Genomic DNA, 16,656 nt, shown 5'->3' on the forward strand with positions numbered 1-16,656 from the left:
ATAAACTTAATGGATATTGGTATTTTCAAAGCAGCGCAACAGGCACTCCTTAAATCTTGGAAAGCTCCACTTACATCACAAGAGAGCTACTTCTTTAATCCATTATGTGAAAATTTAGAAATTCTTACAGTGATCAGAATGAACTAGAACTGACACAAATCTGTATACAGTGCTAAGAATAAGTTTGTGAACCACCTATATCATAATGTGAATTGCATTTGCTTATCCTTGTTTAGCTGAAACTTTTCTTGAATATCCAAAAGGTTTATATTTATTATTTTATTTTGATGCAATGGTATATGAAATATAAAAAATAATCATTATGAATCACTTTTTATGAAATAGTAAGTTAAATTCTAGTTTACATAGCACAATTGAGCGGGTAAATTAAAATCAGGTGGTTAAATAATTGGGTAACAAGTAAACAAGGACTCAGTTTCGGCAGCCCTGTTCTATACAGTGGTCAAAAACTGTGGGTTTTGTGTTCACCATATACAGTAGGTTGATCTGAACATGTCCTGCTATGATTCAAAGACTCTTTAGAGGACCTCAGAAATTCATGTTCATCAGTTTAGAAAGATTTTATAAAATAATTTCTAAATATCTATGTCTGTCTATCTCTATCCAAGAAAATCCATGATGGAAAATATTCAGCACCAAGATCTCTCTACCTATATTTACTGCTGTCTCCTTTTGTTAACAAAATAATCCAAATATATCTCAAATCTTTATCTTAAAGTGTGTTTTAATCATGTTATATTTTATTAAGACTCATGAATCTCTGATTACATTTTAAGTTCTAAAGTTTGTGAGAATACGGACCAATCTAAGGGGTTAACAAACTATTTTACAACATTGCATTGAGAAGTCTTAGCATTATGTGCTGTTCGTGTATACAGTATAATTCCAATACACTGTATACATACAGAAAGTACAGTATTACATCAATAAGAAATACAATATAAAAGGTCAGTTTTTAAATGAAAACTGAGAAGGGTAACTACTCTTTCGGGGAATATGATATTCATACTGTATGTTATTGGAAATAATACTTTTTTTCTGATAAACACAGAACAGGGTATTGGAAATGTATTTGCTTAGTAGCCATCACTACCTTCTTAACTTCCAGTTTAGTCTCCCCTTTTTTGAAAATCTGTGAATTTAAGGTTGTGAATTACAATTCTCATTTACCACATACTATATATTGAATGTCCTGTAAGACTGTAAATTTATTTTAATGTGCATTATTATTTATTTTCCCTAGCTTCTCCTGCACTATATTGCAGGCCCAGGGATGTTGTTGCTTGGCCGATTGTACGGATGTCAGTGTAAACAGGATGGTGTAAGTTCTTCTTTATAGTAATAAAGGCTTTTTCTTAGGTGGTGGGATTTCTGGCATCTGGTTCCCTCTAGAAAGAACTCCTCACTCCTAAGATGAGTTTATGTACAGTAACCTTTGTCACTATACAGATCTGTTTAAACACATCTTGAGCAATAAGTTTAATGTTTCTTCTCTGATTTATACATTTTGTCCCTAGCTGGGAAGTCCCCACCAACCTTATTGTTAACCTACAATAAACTGAAAACTCACTAAAATGAGTTTGGTGACACTGGCATCAGATATGGGCAATATGTGGCAACAAGCAGCCAGGCAGGGGCCCTGGGGTGTAGTACAGAAGGAAAAGGAGACAGAATCGCACTTATTGCCCTGAAAAGGAGTGAAGGCACTGTAACACCGGGGCTGGAGGCTGGAGTTCCTGTACCAAAGGAGACAATGCCAGAAGCAGAATGGTGCAGACGACATATGTCCTCCAGAGTGCTGTACAGTACAATATTGAAGGCAATTAGTATTTACATTGTGTTCCAGATTGGTGATACAGAACCACCTGTCCACTGTCAGAGAATGGTGGCAAAAACAAAAGAACAGAAAAGACAGAAAGAATGGGCATACTGTATGTGCCACCAATATTGCCAGTCAAAGAAGGAGCTGACCCTTGTAGTCTTGAGACTGAATCGACCCAAGCCAGACAGTCTGTAAGGGGTGTTGCAGAGGGTAGAGAATATTGAAGTGAGTCTAGCAGACGGGGAAAACAAATTTTACATTGTGTAGAGTCAGAAAGGGTCTAAGAGGTAGAGCCCACTGAGAGTGTGAAAATCTGCACTGCTGAACCTGAGAGATGTTCAGGTCCCCAGTGCTGGAAATGCAAAAATCAAGGACACTTTAAACATGAATGCCACTGGCTAAAAATATTTCCACAGTGGAGAACATATTGCTACAAGGGATTATTACTCCAAGAGGAGTTCTAAAGTGACAACACAATATTGGAAGTCCTTAGAATTTAAAGAACTTTTAAGCTCTGAAAGAGCTTTGCATTGCATTACATTGCATTGCTCCATTAATAGAGTGAAAGACAGGTGGAGCAAATTGCTCTTCTGATTTAGTGGATGGAGGCACGGGAGTCATGCCAGCAGCACTGATAGCTGGTGCACTCAGTGAACCACCACCTTTTTAGACCAGGCCACCTAACTTGGATCAACAGGAGGTGGTGGGTCTTGAGTTTCCAGAGAAACTGTAGCAGCACACAGGGGGTTCCACCTATTTGTCTTTGAGTAGAAGTAGAAGACAGAATATGATGAGTACTTTAAAGGTTGGGTCTTTGCCTCCAGGGAGCAGGTCTGGATTTTTTGCCATAAACAAGAAAATATTGTCAATTGGTTAACAGGTTCTATAGCACACGAGAGCAAGGACTTGACGCATTGTACTGATGGCTCCATATGAGAAGAAGAAGGAGGCAGTCATTCCACAAGGGCAAAGGGAATCAGAAGCTGGAAAGCATAAATGTGGCTGAGGAGGAGGATAGGAGGAACTCTGTGGAGCCACGTCTTGTGGTGATGTTCAGACCACATAAGCGCATAATGCAGTAGTCATGCACCCAGGCCTAATATTTGGGGCACAAAAGATACTGTGACTTTGGCAAGTTGTAAGGTTGCTAACATGTACAAGATGTTGTAAGAGGTACTTCTCTAGGGAGATAAAGGTTTCTTCTTAGGTGAAAGGACATTTGCCATGTGACTCCTGCCAGAGAGTACCCTTTACATTATCTGTCACCACAGCGCAGGAGGGAATTTACGTGGGAGCTGGTTATTGGAGTAAGAGTCTTTCTAGGGTGTGCTTTGTTACTGTTCACCTCTTTTGAAGGAACTGTTGTGACATGGTTTCCTTATTTTCTCTGCAATCTGTACACTGCGTCATAAACTAAGGAGCTATACTAGACTTAATTTTCCTAAAATGTCCTGAGAACCCATTGAAACTATTAGTTTGCACCATCAACTGACCATAAAGGATTTACAAAGCAGCCTCAACCAGTGCTGACCCCAGGACAGGAAAGCAAGTAGTGTCTGCAAAAATCTAGCACAAGATGTGGTATTTGGTAGAATTGATTTCGCAGTTCATAAATTTAGATGATGAATGCAAGTACAGTAATAAGATGAGATTTGAGGCTCCCATCCAGAATGACATGCCAGAGTTTAAAATTTCTCTTGACAGGCTTGGCCTCAGCAACCCATCTGGACCAACATTAAATAGTTTCTGAAGCTGTCGTACTCTTTTGATAGTTCAAAATCACAACAATATACTATAACAACAGCATTAGGTGAAGCTTAAGAATGAGACTAAATATTTGGGTTAATGAAGCATGTCTGAAAGATTTTCTGTTTCAGTTTAAAACGTGGGTGATGCTATACTATTTATGAAGACACAAATGAAGCACTGAAATCATATAAAAAATTTCAAGAGATAAATTGAAAAATTGTACTGAATACTTTTTATATACAGTAGTAATTCATGCTCACTACTAGATTTCATGAACCTTGGACATGTTGGATTTAGAGGTAGTAGAAACTCCTTAAAAAGTAAGATTGTGAAATAATAGAATTGTCAGTTAATAATTCAGTATGAACTCATGCATAGAGAAAACATCAGGACACTGTTCTTAATTACTGATTAGTGTCCCTTTGTACAAAGTAAGACAGCAGTCTGTGATGTATACTGTTGGATATGGGTGTCCCCTAAGAAATAATAATAAAAATAATAACATTTTTGTGGTTAATGTAAATTAACATTTATTTTTCATAGAATTATCTGCTGTTTTTGTTAAAGAGGAACAAATGAGAAACCCCCTAATCAGTAAACTGATGCCAGCAATAAGTGTTATAATGTTTAAAGGCACCATGAATACACTGTTGTAATTTTTTCTTGATTTTATAATACAAACTAAATATAAATATACAACTAAATTAAAAAAAGAAAGAATAAGTAGTTTCTAAAGGCCACTGGTTTATTGTGATAGCTCTGATCTTCCCATCCGTGATGAATTATATTCAGCATACTGTAGTCCAAGCAAATTTGTCTCCTATATGGTGTTTTGTCTCCCAACAAATAAATCATGAAAGGCCCTGCTATCCAGAAGAAACCAATCAAACATCCTCCTTCTTCTCTGTGTCTATAAAGCCATTAAATAAGTTTTAATAGGAATGAAAAATGCTAAATTGTTTTACTGCATAGAGTATCAATAAAACACAACGATACTTCAGAAATGTGGCAGAAAAAGGAAATGTACTTTCCCTTCCTTTTATTTATCAAATATTTAAAAGAAGGCTTTTCAAATGTCAGTGTGGGTAGAATTTTAGTTATCATGAAGTAAGTGAAAAACCAGGACCCAGCCTAGTCAATTAATTAATATTTAAACATGGCTGCTTTGGACAATCACTAATTCATAAAATTTCTTCAAAGTTTATTGCTCCAAAGCATAAAATTAATATGTCTAAATGGGACCCATAAGAAAACAAAAATTTTAAAAGTATTGCTTCTATTTCACACTTATACTACTGTATCCTTTTCAATTTTCAAATGTTTCAAATGCTGCAGTTCAGAAAATCTGGAACAAGAAGTTCTCTACCTTTCCCAAAATGGCACTGGCTCAAAAGAGTGTCTGTTATCAGGAGGTCCAATATTCCATCTTAGCCAGAAAAACAGTTTACATGACTCCCAGTTTCTCCAACTAATGAAGATGAAAGTTGTGTGTTGAATTGAAACTGAAAGCACATGAAATTACAGATTTTTCCCTTATGCCTCAAAGGCATTTCAAAACACAAGTTGAGATGAAAAGTAGGGTTCTGTCCTGAAGGAAATTGCTCAGGTCACCACATGTGAGATAGTGACAGTATAGTAATTCACAATCTGAGGAACTGTATTCACAAATTATTTTCATAAAGACAGTATTTGTCTGCACAAGTGTCTTTCAGCTGTAACTATGATCTTAAACACCCAACAATAAACCAGCTGCTTCCTTGACAATGGGAAATACTATTATGTATATATTACTATACAATACTATTGAATTGATTACCTATAACTCATTGCCAGCAGGATTCAAATAAATAGATCCATAGCTTTTTGGATTAAATTACTACAATTCAGAGCTATATTATATTATATTATAGTGAGTCTGAAAAAATATTACTAAAGGTACAGTGGGGTAGATTTTCTCCCGTAAAACAAACATTAGGTACTGTATATATTTTAAGAAATACAGCATATATCTCTGTTTAAACATATATACAAAATACCTTTTATAAGCTGATGAACAATGCCAAAGTTAATGATAAGTCTGCTTGTTTATTTCACTGAGAATATGCTGTAGCATGGAAGCAACCGCACACTCTCTGTGTCGGTATTACCATTCAAATTAATGGAAAATGGAGAATTGTTGCCATGCTAAGGTAATCTTTGATGTAGACATTAAATATCTAAAGTCTGACTCTAAAAAGTAGAGTCACTTTTACTGAGATATTTTACACAGACTATGAAGAAGGAAGTACAGCTTACAAGCAGTGAACTTAGGAGAAACGGATACAGAGCCAGGGGAATTATGTTTATATATCAAGAACAATGTTAATCTCTAAAAGCACATTAATTCCTAAAAATTCAAAGAAAATATCACAGACGTGGCTTAATGGAAAAAATAAAAAATAAATCATAAGGAAAGAAGTGTTCTATAGTCTGAATAAAAAAGGTTCCAAGATTCAAAAAAGAAAAAAAAGAGGAGAGATTGTAGAAAATACTACTGTCTACTATCTAATACTATCCATCTTCAGTTCTACTGAAGCAGGTACTAAAAATACAAAAGATTTTTCTGTCATATAGCAATCACAGAAAAGTAAATTATGATATAGTCTGCAAGATAATATTTGTTTAATACTAGAAAAAAGAAATAGTAAATTTTCTAAATGAATACTTCATGCCGATTTTCATGATGGTACACCTTGATAACATGCTTCTAGTTATAGACATAGTTCAATCAGTATTGAGTAACCTTAGCATAACAGACATTGAGATATTACATGGACTAGGACAACTTACAACTTATAAGATACCATGGCCTTGCAGTATTTTCCAAAGGCTTACCTAAGTACTTGAGGGATGTTATTCATAGAGGTTTAATCAAGATACTTAAACTTCAGCAAGGATAGAAGTTAAACACTACCAACAGACTGGGGAATTGCAAATGTAGTTATCAATTCATAAAAAGGAAGACAAAAGTGAACCAGAAAACAATAGATCATTTAGTATTATATAGCAAGGATCGGCATAAAAATGTACTAAACAATAATTTCTTAAAAGACAACATGGTAACATGGTTTTAGAAAAGAAAGGTCATCCAATTACGTAAAAAACTAAACTGTATACTGCGATTTGGGTCAACACAAGGTCTACTTCAGATTGAGTAGCAAAACAAGGACACAATGTTGCAATTACATACCAAAAGGACATTTATTTAAGATGGAAAATAGGCAAGGTAGCATGGTTATCATTGCTGCTTTGCAGCTTGTGGGGCCCAGGTTTCAATTCTAGACCTGTGGTGCTATCTGAGTGGTCTCCCATGTTTGTATGGGTTTTCGCCAGGTCCCCTGGGTTCCTCTCACAGTAGGTTAATTGGCTTCTAAAAACTGGCCCTTTTGTGAGTGTAGGCATATCTGTGTTTGAGTCTGCCCTGAGATGGGCTGGTGTCCCGATCAGGGTGAATCCTGCCCTGCTCTTTGTTGCTTGGAGGGATATGCTTCGGATCCCATGTGACCGTGAATTGGATTAAGTTGTTAGAAAATGGATGGAAAACAAGCAATACTTCTTTACATAAAGAATTGTGGGAATTAATTAATTTGAGGCCCAACCAAGAAGCAGATTAAATTTTACGTTCCCTCAACAAATACAATTCCAAAAATGCAAAATGGGCAGAAAGGCCTCCTCTTTTTTGTAAACTTTCTAATGTTTTCAATTTTTAGGTCTAATTTAGGACAGTGAACCTCAAGTAATAAACTAATTTTCATAAAAACCAAAAATATGCATAAATGTTTATTCATAAGGCAGAGGTTCCATAGAATGATACTCGATCCAAATGCTAGCAGATTTACCATGACAAAGCAGACATTTTTAAACAAGGATATGCCAAGGACATGCATTAATTCTTAGTTTTGGTATTAATCATCAAACTACAATCCCTTCTGAAGTCATATTGTTTTAATAAACCATTTTAACAGATAATTTCATGTAGCAGTTTCTTACCTATAGTAGCTCTATCTCAGTGATATTCAGCATGTGATTTTCAAATTCTTATAATGAACCAAGGTTCTTTTAAAGAAACATTAATCATTCAAACCATAAAAGTGATATCCAATTAAAGTAAATCTGAATGTAAAAATAATATTTATTCTGAGCAGTGGAAGAAGACAGTTGAGATTTTTCTTTAGACTACACTGAACCAGCAAGATAATTGAATGTCATTCTGTATGATTTTATTACCTTAAACAAACGTCTTCAGAACGAATGCAAAATGCAGGAACACTATCTGGAGAAATTATGCCCTGAAATTAAGTTAGCCAATTTAAGAGTTAATGCATGAATCATCTGTTGATTTAAACAATAGTTCCATACTCCTAGTGTTTCACGGTTTTGATCAGACCTGCTAAAGGATTGCTGAGATGGTATCTGGTTCATTCGCCACCAGCTGCTAAAGAAATTCAGTTAGCCAGACTGAGGGGGAGAATGAAAGTACAATGGGGAAAATAAGTAATGGTATTTGGGTGTCTAGTTATTGCTCTGAGATCACAAAGCAAATTTAGTAACAGCTGTCACTATTTGACAAAATCAACAATAAATCTCTAAATCTCTTGGAAAATCATACCAAATGACCTTGGCAGAGATAAACTGAAGGTGTGCATGAGGTATCTTTCAGAAGTATGAAAGCATCAAATTTGTTTAAGATGATAAACTGTGGCTCAAATGCTTCTGAAATTAACCTTTACAGTCTATTCTATTCCAAGGTTTAACCGCTGGGTGGCCCATGCTCCTTGAAAACTGAACAGATTTACTTTATGAATTCAGAACAATAGCAGACACGATGGATAAAGGTGCAATAATTAAGCATTTTAACAAATTGTAACAAAAACTAGAGAACCCAGCTTGTCCTTTCTCCACATTGTCTTAAAGAGAATGTACATAAACACACAAATCCCTTTCATGCATACTTTTTTACAACTCAATATCACTCAAGAATGAGGGAGTTTTCTTATCAGATCTTAATGGATCATTTTACACTTACAATTGTCACCTTTAATTGGCCAAGTGTCTGCCTAATCCTCAATTTTCTATTAATCATTTTGTAACTATTATGTTGTTGTATCTGTTTTGCCACTATCATTTGCAAATTTAACTACTTCGCTAACTGTACTAGAATTTAAATTAGTGGTCTAGTCCTAGCTGTGGAAGCCCAGTGAGAATACAGGTTTTCAGTTCACCTGGATCTTAACCTGATTCATTTCTTCATTGGATTAAGTGGACCACTTTAACAGATTACCCAGGGTCTTCAGATCATGCTTTAAAAGAAAACAGACAAAAACGGCAGAGACAACAACCTCTGGGACATGGACTGGGGAACCAGTCATCTACTGTTTTTAGATCAGAAAGAGAAATGGTTCTAAAACAGATCCCTGCAGTACACCACTGCTTACATCTGCTACACATGAGCATTTTATAAGTGTGAAGAGTTATTTCTTATGGTAAATGCTTTTCAAGAATAATGTAATGAAATGCAGCTATGCCAAGCACCCTGGACCTTCTTTATTATGGCTCATCTTCCTGAGAATTTTATGGCATCAAAGTTTTCTACTTTGGCTATCTGCTTTAAGTTTATAAGTTTTATAAGAAATTTCTAGCATACTGTATTAAACTCTGGAAGTACTGTTTAACAAATGAACAAAAATCCCTGGAAACCAGATGGAAGTGATAATAAATCTGAAAAAGGCAGATATTTTAAATGATATTTTATGTGTTCAATTCATATAATATACTGCAGCTAGTAACAATACACATGACTTTACATGGACAAACAAATAAGTATCATCAATACTTAGAAAGTGGGAAATCCATTAGGTATGTAGGGCAACGTCTTACACACCTAATGCATTTCAAACATTTGTGACATTTTCATGCACAAATCATGCCAATTATTCCCACATTTGTTAAAACATTCATCGTGACAAACCCAGGTCACATACCCGCGGTCCTTGGTTGCCTTGATCCCCCTGTAAGGAGCAAGAAATTAATTTTAAAATCTGGTTTCAGTCTGAAACAATAAAGACTGTTACAGCACAATTCAATTTAAAACATGTTGATGAAATAATACAGCAAACTACAAAAATGCAGTGTGGGTATCAGTAAAAATGACTTGTGATAACATGAAACCTTAAAGGCATTCAGGGAAGAATTTGGTGGAAACTTATGGGCCCTCAGGTTTGAGGCCTACAGTGTTGATTCTTTCTAGCTGTATTCATTCATGAATTATTCAAGAATTACAGCTGTTCTACCTCCAAAGAGGAAGAGGAGAAGGTATCAAGTTGGAACAATAATTCAGTTTCTTTTGACCTGGATTGAAGCAACAAGCAGAAAACAAAAATCTCAGTAGTGATTCATTTATATTTTTTGGCAGCTTCATAGATGGCTGTGAAGGCTTTAAGCAATTACAGTGTGGTTTTGCTCTAACTGGGGCTACTCAGTGCAGTACTGTACACATCAGTGCAGTGCAGTCTTTTGAACTGGAAACTCCAGTAACTGTTAAGAACAAGGACACCCAAAAGAATGCAAATAAATATCCCACAAAACTGATTAGGTTATTAAAGATTTTGCTCCACCAAAGTAGCAAAAAATACCCTTGAATAGTACAAAATATTTAGATAAGTTAATCATGAACTCAACAAGTCAATAAATGGAATGATTATTAAGGCAAATTGTTTAAGAAAGCTGAAATCACCATTTAGGCAGTAACCAAGCTGACACATCGTAAAGATGATATTTTTACTCCTAGGGTTTTGGCTTGCATATAGAAAGTTACAAATGATATTATTTAATGATGACTAATTCAATGGATCAACAACAAAAATATTTTACATAAATCATTAAAATTTTTAGCTAAAATAAGAATTTCAAGAGAACTTATGAAAAGTCATTGTGCTGCAATGATAAAAGTAAAAATGTGAAAATAATAAGTATAAGCACAAGATCAACAACAGAATAGTTATGTTAAACTAACCCTGCTGGTTTTTGTAAATATTTTCTTACATCTATATTTTAAACAGCAGCTACAATTTAAACTTTCAATAAATCAATACAAATAAAATAATAGCTGACATTGTAAGAACCGCAAACCTTGCTTGTGCCCGGATTGAGTCAAAACTTCAACCCATGTGCCAGCTGCAAATTGTATACTTAGTACTTGATGGAAAGTTTCCAGTGGGTAGGAGCATGAAGCTTGTGGCAAATAAAATTCTCCCATCATGTGAAAGGCAATGCCAGAGGAAGGGGGACTTAGGTGGGCTTGAATGAAATATGGAGCCATTTTGGGACAGAGGGACCATTTTTGTGTTTCTATTTTCTTGGGGGGAGGGGGGTCTCTTTTGCTCCTATGCACTGATGGATGGTTTTTAAATTGGGCTGGCAATTATTTTAAATTGGAGAGATTTAAGGCCACCCAACCATTTTGTCTGATCTGCCATGTCAAATATACTGTATCTTAAGTTTTTAATAGGTGGAAGGTTAAAGTTTTCATCTTTTCCCAGTTTAGGTGTTTCCTTTTCAAGAGAGGCAAAATCACATGTCGAGAATTCCTGTATCTCATATATTTTAATTCTAGAGCTCAGGAAACCAAGATAAACAAACCAAAAAACATTTCATAAAAAATGAAAATTGTTGCGTTTTCTATGAATTCTACAAACGTGCTCTGTTTACTTAAAGGCGCAGGAAAACATTCTAAACCAAATATTGGCAATAAAGTTGTTGTTTTTTTTAAAAAGAAGAAATATAATTCTGAATGCAGAATTATTTCAAAACAGCAGAAGTAAAACAAAGAGAAAAAACATTTAATGTTCACTAACCTTTTCACCTTTTGGACCAGGAGGACCCTTTTAGGAAAAACAGAGAAACAAAAAACAGTAACAAAAAAGCATAAGAATAGATGGGGAGGAAATACTGTAATTTCAATTACAGTATGACACAATAGCAATGAAGCACATTCATTCACAAATGAAGAAGAAAAACAATAAGGCTATCCCCAAACATTGGGATATAAATTTTCTGGAAAGGATGCATTTTACCAAAACAATCCAATTAGAAAAGAATGTCAATAAAGAAACTTTCTGAGGGGATCTGATGTTATGCAAATTAACCACCCTTGAAAGGTGATTAAAACCTTATGAAAACAAGAAATTCTAGGCTCCTTAGAATATACCTCAGTGATATATCTGTGGAGAACCTACTGCGGACATTCAGAGACAGCACAATGTTAATGAACTAAAACCATAAATGAAGTCATATAGTATTGTTATGTGCCACAGAAATACGAAAGGATATCTTTATGGATTACCATACAACCACTCTGATCATCACTAAGTTCAATGCAAAGGAACTAAGGAACCGATGCAAATGAGACCCAAAGTGCGTGATATACATTAGATGGACACATAGAATAAACCTCTTTCTGAGTGGAAGGTACTGAATGAATTGGCAGACTTCTAAAAAATAGCCTGAATATAGAAATGAAATCACAAGCCAAGAGCTGAATGACTCTTCTGTGAGATCAGAGGTTCGGCCATGATAACTCCTCCTAATAACAAAAGACACACTACTTTGAGCGAATGCCATATTTGGCACACTTCCAGCACTTCAGGCTTTCTTGTTGAACGAAATAAACTAACCCAGTAACTGAGATCTGAAGAGACAAAATTTAAAATTAGAAAAAGGATCTGTACTCTTACATTCAAGGAAATAATTTTGTGGTATCCACCAGGCTAGAGAAACACTTGTTTGTTGAATTTGGTATAGTGTGAAAGATTCCTTCTGATTCAGCAACAGTTTAGAGAACTGTTATGCCCTGAGCAAAACGTTTGTAATCTTTTTTTTAAAAATTTGTGCCTCTATCAAACTGGGACTTGAGGGAACTGGGTGGTACCCTATACTGTCAAGTATCATACAGTATCAAGGCCTACATACAGTCATGACACATGGTACATAACTGTAAATAAAAATCTATGTATTTTGTAAGTCTTGTAAATAGATGTATGTGTCTTCTAAGATGTCAATGTCACGATCGCTAACCCCTCCTCCTTCCTTGTCTGCACCTGGTCCCTAATCCTGCTCCCCCTTAAAAGCCAGACGCGGACCTTACTCCTGGTTCCTCATTGATTTCCACATCATGAGAGCCCGGGGTCTTGCAGTGTCTGGCTCCGTTATGCTTTTAACTTTCTGTTCCTAGTTCCTGGTTCCCCTCGCCGGTTCCGACCCGGTTCTTGTCCCCCCCCCCACCGGATGGATCGCCTGGCTATGGACTTCAGTCCTTGTTTCTGATTTCCCGTTTGGATTTCCTACATGGATTGTTCGCCTGGATTCACTCCCCCTGGACACCTGCACTGCATGGACACGCCCCCGTCTCCAGACCCTTTTCCTGCATGACCATTGTTCCCCTTGTGTCTTCACTATTCTGGATCGTGTCGTCCGCATAGGGCCCGGAAGGAACTGCTACGTGACAGTCAACTGTTTTTCTGATCTGAAACTAAACTATGCAAGGAGGCCAAGAGAACTACACCTGACTTTTCGTGGTTACAGGGTGAAGTGCTATTATCATGATGGTGTCAGAACCTGACTTCCAACTTTAATTTCAGTCTTATCAATTTTTATATCTCTTTTTTAGTTAATTGAATATCCCAGAAAAACTTTTTATTAGTAAATGTGTTACTACATTGTTATTACTTAATAGTTGCTGACCGTATATTTATCTTAAATATTTCTTTTTAATTGATCTGATGAGTGGACATTAAAAGAGAAACCTTTTGCCATATTTAACTTACCCTCAGACATATACCCATATTTCACCAGAAGATCCATAACCTCAGTTAGAGAATTACTAGGTTATTCAAAACATAAAGGACATTGTTTGCATATAGCTCAATTCTGTATACTCATTGCATTAGAATTTTATATATATAACAAAAATGGGTGATGGTGGACATTCTTGTAGCATTAAGCTTTTTTAAACAATATAAATTAATAGTAATTTTTGGTAAAACTAAATTTCTCGAGCATTGGATGGAAAACATTGACTCAAAGCTAGACTTTCCTTTGTTTTTCAAGTATCAATATGTATGAACATATTAAGTATATCTCTGATGGTCATGTGTATTGTATGTCTACTTTGACATGCATTGTTTTTTCATCTAAATTTATTAGAATGTATTTTCTTTTGTCTCTAAAAGAATGATTTATTTGTAAGTCTTATAGTGCACTTTAAAAATGGACATTGGTACTTAAGACCTAAATCAAGTCTGGATCTTTTCACACTTTCCGATAATGGAAATAATGGCCACCTTCCAGGAGGGTATCTTATAGAATTCAATTGGAAAGCCATCTGCTTCTAGACTTAAGTAAAAAGTTATGTCATATTTATTTTACTTTTTAGGCTGTGAATATAACTTTCTGTAATAATTCTGATGCACAGGATTTGTATTTTTTTTTTCAATTCGTTTTTTTAATTCTGTTTCTTATTCTATTTGTTTTAGATAATTTTTCTGCTCTTATCTTTGGTAATGTCTCATATGATTAGAGGCTGTTTTTCATGCTCTGGCTCTACAGTATGTGTTACTGTATATTTCAGAAAGCTGTGGATTTACACTGGTTTGACTTATTTAAGCTTTTTCTTATAGAAGCAAATAACAAATTTACCTCTTCCCTCTGAGTAAAAGTTTACCTGTCCCACAGTACTGCTGGACACACCTATCCTATATCACTTAGTAAATACAGATTTGCTGTTTAAGCCTAATGCCATTTAGAATATGATAGGTCATTCCCCATAAGTGTTTCAGAAGACTTAAATTGAATATTTAAAAAAATTGTGCATGATCATGTAAATCAGGACCACCAATTTCACAATTTATATTTATGGTTTTGTCTATATTTAATGTGTGCAGCTCTCTCTGCCCCTTCCAGGAATCATGCACAATGCCAATCCCTAGACAGTGTATAAATCTTCCACATTAAAAGACCAGGTGTTCTGTCACAACAGTTTAACACTGTTTAGATTTCAGGGAAGGTAATGTCACTTTTGTAAGTGGCTCAGACATGAACCCTGTTACATACAGTATACTAATGTATATGTAAAACTATTCTGCCATAGTTTGAAGAGCAGCGAAATGAGAATCATCACTGTAGGATAAAAATCCCATTATACTTCTCTATTATAATCAAGATAACCATGGACCAATGTACAGTATATGCTCAATTCTTTAATTAGGTTTCTTTTTTAAATATTTGATAATTTAGAGTTAGGGTAAGGGTTAGATTAAAAAGAAAAAAATATTATAAAATCTCCTTCAACATATTAGCAATTTAACTGTTTTAGTTGCCACTGAATCATTTCTTTTTCCAAAAACACTTCCTAGGCATGCACAAACATTAAACTGCCTAAAGTGGTATTCTCCTTAATCTGTCCCCTATTGTCCCCTTAAATAGGACAGAATTATCTTTATCCTTAATTTCCAATAAAGTTCAAACCTTATTGTAGGAGGATTTGAACTATTGTATCTAAACCCCATTTAGACCCCAAGAGCTGTCCTGTCTTGTTTATCCAATTTTAACAAGGAGGAAAACATCTCCTGTTTCAGTTTTGTCAAGATTTAATTTAATTTTATTGGATTGTATAAACAATTTATGTTTAAATATACCACTATAACGTCTTACACAATCATTCTTCTTTATGTCTATACTTAATTTACCTTTATAGTTAATTAAATCTTTACTTTCTCTCGTAAAAGAAAAGTGCTGATGTGTTAAACAATACCTTGAGCAACATATAGAACAGCAAAGATGTACTTTATTGAATGTAAAGGCTTCATGTGAGGGGTTGTGTATATCCTCATCCTTCGTGTCTGAGCTAAAATCTTGACACAACAGAAAAAAACAAAGAAAATCCCTTCCCCTCTCTAAAATGAAGAAGGCACTATATGACATTTGACAGAATTACACTACATCCTTTTTATTATGGCAAACTAAATTAATATTGAAACTTTTTTTATTTATACAATCCCTTCAAATTTCCTTCTATTTTTTTATTTAATTATCACAACAAAATATGACTAACATGTACTGTAAATGTACTAACACTAAAACTACTGCATGCTAAGTCTTTTGCAGAGACAGTCAGTGATGACAGTGATGAATACAGTTGCACCACAGGCATTTTCTTTCAATGTTCACCATTTCACCAGTCAAGGTACAGCCTTACCACTTTGATGAGGCCTAATTAGGGCATTACAGCTGTCTGTGGTTGCGGTCATTCAATACATACTATATGTGATACAGAACAGACTTTTTAGATGGTTCCATTTCTGATATTGTGAAAAGGCCATGGCTATCTTATTAGCAGATTTTCCACAATTCATCGTGATTTGTATCAGAAGACAGAAAAATAAATACATATCTCAGATGTCAAGCTCTTGTTAATTTGCATTGCAATTGCGCTGTTGGAGACTAAATTGAAATATTTCAGACTGACATGAAACATAAAGCTAATCTTACAGTCCAATAGATAATATGCTTATAAACATCAATCACATTCATACGTATATGCACTTATATAAGTATATGCACTTCAGCTAAAGTGCTCTTTGAGCTAACACATAAGAATCTAGACTCTGCAAATCAATTCTTGTTATCAGGTTTAATATTTTTAACTGATTACTTTAAACAACATGTCCTGATTCCTGCTAATTATGTTTGACAATTGAGAGTACTTAAAATGTTTTTAATGTACCTGGTCACACAGTGTAATCACAAAGCCTATTTTTTCCACAAACTGGTACATTTACATATAACTGGTAATATACATACTGTATATATATTTGTCACAGTATAAGAAATTCTGTACTACATTTTTATGTAAACCTCACATTTTTCAGTAAGTATTATTCTTTAATAGGACTTCATGCAACCTCAGCACTCATCATTGTAGTTTCCTTTACTAGGTTCTGAACATATTAAGTAAGTTCTTATGCTTATTT

At 34.9% G+C, this 16,656-nt stretch overlaps 1 protein-coding gene across 1 annotated transcript in view; it reads right to left on the minus strand.

Annotated features, from left to right (window-relative positions):
* Nucleotides 1-11,505, minus strand: part of col25a1 (collagen type XXV alpha 1 chain) — an 89,719-nt gene extending 78,214 nt beyond the window's left edge. Inside the window, exons 1-2 of the mRNA XM_088632143.1 lie at nt 11,485-11,505; nt 9,613-9,639 (exon numbers count right to left, since the gene is read on the minus strand). The gene's annotated coding sequence lies outside the window, so the exon portion shown is untranslated. The remainder of the gene's footprint in view (nt 1-9,612; nt 9,640-11,484) is intronic.
* Nucleotides 11,506-16,656: the final 5,151 nt, after the last annotated feature.

The sequence above is a fragment of the Lepisosteus platostomus genome, chromosome 1 (genome assembly GCF_059453375.1).
Source record: "Lepisosteus platostomus isolate fLepPlt1 chromosome 1, fLepPlt1.hap1, whole genome shotgun sequence".
NCBI lineage: Eukaryota > Metazoa > Chordata > Actinopteri > Semionotiformes > Lepisosteidae > Lepisosteus > Lepisosteus platostomus.